The 8,632-nt window shown below is 39.0% G+C and overlaps 1 non-coding gene across 1 annotated transcript; it reads right to left on the bottom strand.

The window, feature by feature from the left end:
- Positions 1-1,123: 1,123 nt before the first annotated feature.
- On the bottom strand, positions 1,124-1,230 carry LOC121225384 (small nucleolar RNA R71). Its single transcript, XR_005923242.1, has one exon. It is a non-coding gene; the product is annotated as a small nucleolar RNA R71 (small nucleolar RNA).
- Between the last annotated feature and the right edge of the window lie 7,402 nt (positions 1,231-8,632).

Here is an 8,632-nt window from a genome sequence, read left to right as displayed (position 1 = left end):
AGAGAGATAATAATATAACTTAGGGATTTCTACGGGTCGAGTCAAGCGAATAAATCGTCTGGTTCAGAGTCAAGTAACAAGTGAAGTCTAGGTGGATTTTTCCTTGGGTATTGTCTAAATCTATCAGTTTTCCCAAAAGTATTTCCCCAATTTTCTTCCTATGCATTCTTAGTTTAGTTAATTAGTTTAGATAAAGTAAGTCCCCTTATTTTTAGGCTAGATAATAAAAAGAAAGTTAATACTAGTACTTTTAGTTCCTGTGGGTTCGACATTCCGGTCTTGCTATAAACTATACTACTGTTCGATAGGTGTGCTTGCCTTCATCGTGATAATAGTTAGTTTTCAAGTACGATCAATCATTAATATAAAACTTATCACGCATACATCAAGTTTTTGGCGCCATTTTCGGGGAACTAAAATATTAGAAACGCTTAATTTTTATTACTTTAGCCATTTATTTTATTGCAAGTTAAATTTTATCTTAGTTTTGTTAATTTTACTAAATTTTCTTTTGTTTTCTTCTGACAGGTTTTTATAGTTTATGACTAGAAGAAACCCGTCAGGACCATTACTTTTTGACAGTGAGATTGAAAGCGAAGCTCGTAAAAACTGAAGAGAAATAAGGTGAAACCTAAGAAACATAGAGAAAGGACAAGAGGACAATATCCATAATACAACCGAGGAGATGGCTGAAAATCAGAATAATCAGCTTCCTCCTGTAGTTGCTGCAGATCTAATAAATCAGAATCCTGCTCCTCGTACTATGTATGATTATGCTAAACCTACTTTAATAGGAGCTGAATCGAGTATAGTTAGACCTGCTATTGCTTCAAATAATTTTGCACTGAAACCTAACACAATTCAAATGATACCACAGTTTGTTCAGTTTGATGGTTTGCAGGACGAGGATCCAAACACTCGTTTGGCAAATTTTCTAGAGTTTTGTGACACTTTTAAGATCAATGGCGTTTCTGACGATGACATTCGCCTTCGGTTGTTTCCTTTTTTGTTGAGGAACAAAGCTAAACAGTGGTTGAACTCGTTACCACGAGGGTCAATCACTACCTGGGAACAAAAGACCGAAAAATTCTTACTTAAATATTTTCCGCCGGCTAAAATGGCTAAGTTGAGGAATGATATCTCTTCTTTTGTGCAGATGGATCTAGAAACACTCTATGATGCATGGGAGAGATACAAGGATCTATTAAGAAGGTGCCCTCACCATGGGTTACCTCTATCATTGCAGGTTCAGACTTTTTACAACGGTGTGAACCCCTCAACAAGGCAACTTATCGACGCAGCCGCCGGTGGTACTTTAAACAACAAAACACCTGAAGAGGCTTACAAATTTATTGAAGAGATGTCACTAAATAACTATCAGTGGCAAGTCATGAGAACAAAGCCAACAAAAGCAGCCAGTTTTTTCAACCTCGATGCAGTCACTATGCTATCTAACCAGGCAGAACTTTTAAATAAAAAGATTGACAGTTTATATGGTTCTAATCAGGTACATCCAATGATGAGGTGTGATGCAAATGGAGGAGGAGTGCACAAAGAATATCAATCTTTCAACCCTAGCACCGAGGAGGAACAAGTTCAATATATGGGTAATAATAATTCTAGACCTCAAAATAACCCATACAGTAACACTTATAATGCAAGTTGGAGGAACCATCCCAACTTCTCGTAGGGTGGCCAAGGAAATCAAAGGCCACAACATCCCCCAAGCTTTTAACACCCACTTTACCAGCAGGAAAAGAAACTGAACCTTGAGGAGATGCTAACAAAATTTATCTCGGTGTCAACAAATCATTTTCAGAATACCGAGAAAGCACTTAAGAATCAAAAAGCGTCGATTTAAGGGCTCAAAACCCAGATAGGCCAACTTGCAGAAGTGGTCTCTGAACGACCACAAGGTAGCATGCCGAGTAATACTGAATCAAACCCAAGGGAACAACTCAATGCGATTACCATTCGAGATGAGGAAGGGTTAGTTGAACCTTAACCAGAACCAGAACCGAGGCAAGAAATTGTGGTAAGTAAAGGTAAAGGTGAGGTGGACCACATGTAACACCCCGTACCCGAGACCGTTGCCAAAGTCGGACACGAGGGGTTCACAGACTAAATTCGCTTACTATCGCAGTCCATTTTAAAAAAATTTCCAGACAGCTGGCTAACTGTGTTGCTGTCACCTTAAAAATCATATCTTGAGTTTCACAACTCGAAAATCAGTTTCGTGATTTTTCCCTGAAACTAGACTCATATTTCCATATACATATTTTTTTCTAGAATTTTTAGTTGGGCCAATTAGTACAGTTTATTAGTTAAAGTCTCCCCTGTTACAGGGAGCGACTACACTGACCTTCATGCATTACAATTTGGATATCTCCCTGCACAGAGCTTCAATACTGATGCCGTTTGTTTCTATAGAAACTAGACTCAGAGAGGAATTTATAAATATATGGCATGACTCCTAATTATCTCTGGTTAATTTATAATAAATTTCCAAAGTCAGAACAGGGAATCCAGAAACCGTTCTGGCCCTGTCTCACGAGAACCTGAATATCTCTTAACATACTGTCCATATGATCGTTTCGTTACTTTCCTATGAAAATAGATTCATCAAGGTTCGCTTACATAATTTATTCACTATTTAATTCCATTCCTACTATTTTTAGTGATTTTTCACATCCACATCACTGCTTCTGCCAGCATCTGTTTTTTTAAGGTAAATTTTACCTATTTCATGATCCTCCATGGATCAACTAGAGTTTGTCATACATATTCCAAAAGTGATCAAGAATAACCCTTCCCATGGCTAACCGTTACCAACATTTTCATACCTCTCGACGGACAACATACAAAATGATTATAATGCTATGATCAAAGTATATTTAAGCCATTTTCGCATGGCTATCCAAATTTACACAAAACCGAAGGGTACATGATCAACAACAAAAGGGTAGTCCTATACATGCCATTTCAAAGTTCAACCAAAATTGTACCAAAAGGGGGCTTTGATAGTGTGGGAGACTTCGACTTCCAAAAATCCCGAGTCTGATAGCTGACGAGCCAAAATCTATAAAACAGAGAAACAAAGAAACGGAGTAAGCAATTTATGCTTAGTAAGTTTTGAGCAAGGGATTCCAGCACAACAAAAGTATAGCATTCATGTAGCTAAACAGATAATTTCATATGCACAAATTTTCAATATCATACTTACTTCACATTACCAACCCTTATATTCATACACAAAGATCAACTTAGCCAAAGGCCGGTAGCTCATTTATCAACTGAGCGAATACTTATTTGTAAGGGCTCAACTAATTCAAAGCACATACGAAACATACCTCAATGTTGGGATGTTACAAGCGTATCAACTGAAATTTTTACAGCAAGATCGTTCATTCCCAAATCACGTACCTTCGGAATTTAACCGGATATAGCTACTCGTTCAAATGCCTTCGGGACATAGCCCGGTTATAGTAACTCACACAAATGCCCTCGGGACTTAACCCGGATTTAGTAACTCGCACCAATGCCTTCGGGCTTAGCCCGGAATTAGTAACTCGCACAAATGCCTTCGGATCTTAGTCCGGATATGGTCACTTAGCACAAAGCCTTCGGGACTTAGCCCGGACATCATTCGAATAACCATGCACATTTAACAATAAATCATGACACATTCGTATTTCATTTTCATTAGCAAAACTCAAACACAAGACACTTATCACTCTTGCAATTTCGGCTCAATAGCCACACACAAAGAGCATGATTTTGATTTGCTTAAAACATGATCTAATCAAATCATAATTTAAGCTCTATTACTCAAGAACTTACCTTGGATGTTGTCGAACGGTTTCGACGGCTATTCGACCACTTTTTCCTTCCCTTTATCGGATTTAGTTCCCCTTTGCTCTTGAGCTTAATTCAAACAAATTTAACTCATTAAAGTCTCATTTTGCTAGCTTATGGCCGAATATGACAAGGAGTTTGATAGGTCATATGGCCACCTTTTAGCTCAAATACACAATGGTCATACGCATTTTTAATCACATCAAGCAATTTAATACAATTCATTCGAAACATCAAAAGAGAAGCTCAAGGTACTTAGCCCATATATACATTAGACACTAGAGTCACATATGTACGAAATCACGAATCGAATTCAACATACTAGCTAATATTTCCCCTTAGCTGAATTTTCTAAGTCAAGCTAAAGCCATCAATAGGCTACCTATGGCCGAACATACACATAACTTATGTACTTATTCATGTGGCCGAACATACATGTCTATGTTGGGGCCGATTGCATCACAACACCATACCATTTCAATTTTTGGTCATGGTTAAACAAAAAACTTAATGTCTCACTCAAAAATGCTAAAAGGAAGATTCAAGAATCATCAATCCACCATCACATGCACCATTACAGAGCTTCACTTTTAGCATGCAAATGATATCAACACCAATCCACCTTGGCCGAATATCATCTCCATGACATAGTAAAGATTTGAACCATGGGCTATTTAGAACTCAAGCTAACTACTAAAACATGCATGCATCTCATGGAACATCATCAAACATACCTTAGTCTATCAAACCACCATAGCCGATTTCCTCAAAGCTCTTTTTCCTTCTTTTTCTTTCTCCTATTCGGCCAAGAACAACATGAGAGCTTTTCTCTTCTTTTTTTTTTGGTCATGCATGAGAATGATGAACACATTTTTTTTCTCTTTGTTTTCTTCCTTCAATTTCTTATTAGTTTATTGCCCATGCTTCTTATTTTATTCTTCCATTAACACAACATGTTTCATGACATGCTTTGCCCATGCTTTTTATTTTATTCTTCCATTAACACAACATGTTTCATGACATGTTTTGCCCATGCTTCTTATTTTATTTTTCCATTAACACAACATGTTTCATGACATGTTTTGCCCATCATCCCTTGTCATGGCCGGCCACTAGTACTTAAATGGGGGAAATTGACATGCAAGTCCACCCCTTTGATTACATGCACTATTAGGCCACTTGCATTTGCCTAGCACATTTCTAAATTTTCTCACATAAGTCCTATCAACTAAATTCACATGCAATTAACTAAATCGAAGCTTAAAACTTTCACACATTTATATTCACATACTTTAGGCAATAATTATCACATTCAAATAATTTGGTGACTCGGTCTAGCGGTCCCGAGACCGCTTTCCGACTAGGGTCACTTTAGGGCTGTCACACCACAAGGAGCAAAAACCAGTAAGTAGAGAGTACAAACCTCGTGTGCCATACCCTAGTGCGACAAGGGAAGACCACACGAATGAACAATTTGGTAAATTCCTTAAATTATTAAAGAAATTACATATTAACTTACTGTTTATTGAAGCTCTTTTGTAAATGCCGAATGCAATTAAATTTTTACAGGAGATTTTAGCAAATAAGTAGAAGTTGGATGAGGCGCCGCATGTAGAGTTGAATGCAGTTTGCTCAGCCATTCTACAGAATAAGCTACCCAATAAGCTGAAAGATCCAGGGAGTTTTATGATTCCTTGTTTAATTGGTAGTTTAAACGTTAACAATGCTTTGGCTGATTTAGTGGCTAGTATTAATGTCATGCCCTATAAAATGTTTAAACAACTAGGTCTTAAGAAACCCAAACAAACTAGGATGAGCATTCAATTGGCAGATAAAACAATCAGATTTCCGAAGGGTATTATTGAAGATGTACTTGTTAAAATTGACAAATTTATATTTCCCATTGATTTTGTTGTTCTAGACATAAAAGAGGATGATGACGTGCCTTTAATTTTAGGAAGACCCTTTTTGGCAACTGCTAGAACTAGTATTGATGTTGGTATAGGTGAACTCACACTTCGTGTGGGTGATGAAACAATCACTCTTCAAGCTCATAATTCGAGTAACACATCGAATATCGAGGGTGGTTGTATAAATCATACTACTAATATTGATCATCTGGTGCAACCTTCTTTGCAGGAAACACGTTCGAGGAGCATACATGAGCCATGTTCAAGTAATAACAAAGGACCCATCTATGAAGAGCGAAGGCTACAAATCGAAGAACTAGATGAATGGTGTGCACAGAAACCAAGAACACACGATAAACCAAAACCACGCCATGACGGACTCAATGTTTCACCAAATCAACTTAAGGTTGGAGACAAAGTACTATTAGATGCAGCAGACCCTCACATTACCACTTCTGAACCTAATGGAGCAATCCCTTTTACGGTACTTAACATTTTCCCATACGGTACAGTCGAGGTCACTCATTCCAAATTCAGCATGTTTAAGGTAAATAGTACTCGTCTAAACCTTATTTTGATAAAATTGATAGCATGAAGAGGAGTGTAAACTCCTCACACCACCAAGACCACGCAACAGAGAGGTAAGTCTAGCTTAGACTATAAATAAGAGCTTCTTAGGAGGCAACCCGAGCATTAGTGGTGTCAATTTCTTTAAATTTTAGTTTTTAACATCTAAATTACTAACTGAGTCCTTGAACATAGGTTTTCCAAATCCACACGGCTAGGCACACGGGCGTGCCTTAGGCCGTGCTCATACCACAGGTGGCGACATGGCTGTGCGATACGGCTGTGTGAAAACAGAGGAATTTTTTCCCAAAACACGAGATTCGATACGTTGCCACGGCCATGCGACATGGCCGTGCGCAGTCCTGCCAAAACAACACGGGCGTGTGGCACGCCCGTGTCTATAAGCCGTGGTAGAAACTGAGAAATTAACACGAGCGTGTGACACGCCTGTGCACACCACCCGTGGTCGAACCTGTCAAAATAACACGGGTGTATACACGGACGTGGGAGAAGCGAATGAAGCAGGACATGGCTATCCGACAAGGCCGTGGGCACCAACACACCCAAAGAACACGGGCGTGGGCCGAACTTCAGACGTACCGAAATTTGAAAATCGCAAAACACACGGGCTAAAATAAGGGCAGACGGGCGTGCCCTATGGCCGTGTGCCCCAATATCTATATAAAGCCCCACTATTCATCCCCATTCCCCAATACCCTAACCCTAGCCGCCGCAATTTCTCCCCCCACCGACCAATCACCCCTAGCCTTCCTTTTTTCTTCTCTTTTCCTCCTCCCCGTACCCCATTTCCCCTTTCTTTTCCATTTTCTTCCCTCTTCTCACCCTTGCGCGCCCCCACTGCGAATCACACAGCCTCACTACCCACGCCCGTGGCTGATCCACATCACCATCATCGGCGACCGCACCGTCTCCAACCAGCGACCCCGTCCATCGCCAACCACTGTTTGTGGCGTCTTCTTTTACCCTCAACCATTTTATTTATTTTCATTTTTATTTACTTCTTTGTTATTTCTTGGTTGTTTTTCCATTTTAATTTTAGTTTATTTTTCTTTAATTAGTTCCTTCTAACCTTCATTATTATTGTCTTTTTCATTTTATGTGTTAGCATTACTTTTATTAATTTTCATATTTTTTATTATCCCTACTTTATTCTAATTATCTATTTTGTTTGCTTTATTTGAGTCTTTGTTATGTTTAATATTAGGGAATTCTCTTTAGGACTTTAGTTTTTTAGATTCTATTTCTTTTTTGACTCATGGTTCAATATTAGAAAATATTTATCTTCTATTATTTCGCAGGCATAGCATGTCAAATCCATGTGGTAAGAAAACCGCCGTTCCTGCTTCAAAAAAGCAGAAGGGACCCGAAGCCACATCAGCAAGCACATCTGCTAAAGTGCGCCACCCCTTCCTACAGGTTCCCTTGGGACCCTAGGAAGAACTATTCCAGATACTACGAGGCCGACCCCTAGGTATGGGCCGTTGCATTGATTGGACCGCCTTAGAGTAGATCAACTTGCTCACGCAGTCTGGTCTCTCCTGACTACTGACCCATAGGGGCTTTTCTTCGAGATCGTTGAGCCAACATATCTCGAGCTCACATTAGAACTCTGTTCGACCTTCCACCTTCAAGTCGTTATGATAGAGTTCAATGATCCCGGAATGGTCCAGTTCCGTCTCGGCGGTTTAGTTTGCCAGTTGAGCGTGCCTGAGTTTGGTGTCGCATTAGGACTCCATACGGAGGAGTTCATGGACGATGATGACTTCGACAGTCTCTATCGTCACATCCACTATTCTCCTTCAAATTGCTGGAAGGCCTGTAACATCCTGAAATAGGGCCTAAACGGAACAATGGTTGCAAAACCACAAATTTGAGGTAGAAAAATTTATTTTATTATCATTTTAAGGTCTATGGCATGATTGCATGATTGTGTGAAAATTTCGTTTAGAAATTTTATCGATGGAGAGTCCATTTTGATATTTAGGACTGAATTGCAAAAGTAGTAAAATGTGTGTTCTAGTTCACAAAGGTACTAAGTACTTCTGAGTAATGGGTTTTTAAAGTGGAGGTCCTTGGATAGTAATTAGACCATTATACTAGTTTGGACAAAAATGCCTAAAGGAAGATAAAACACCATAGTTTTTAATTAAGGACAGTTTGGTCATTTAGTTATTAAAATGAATTAACAACAAAATTAAAAGCCAATTTTTGTCCATCTTCAACCCCTTGGCCGAATTTCACATAAGGAAGACATAGCTAGGGTTTTTCAAGCTTCCAAG

The sequence above is a fragment of the Gossypium hirsutum genome, chromosome A03 (genome assembly GCF_007990345.1).
Source record: "Gossypium hirsutum isolate 1008001.06 chromosome A03, Gossypium_hirsutum_v2.1, whole genome shotgun sequence".
Lineage (NCBI taxonomy): Eukaryota > Viridiplantae > Streptophyta > Magnoliopsida > Malvales > Malvaceae > Gossypium > Gossypium hirsutum.
Note: the sequence above shows the minus strand (reverse complement) of the source record. Positions and strands in the feature narration are given on the sequence as shown.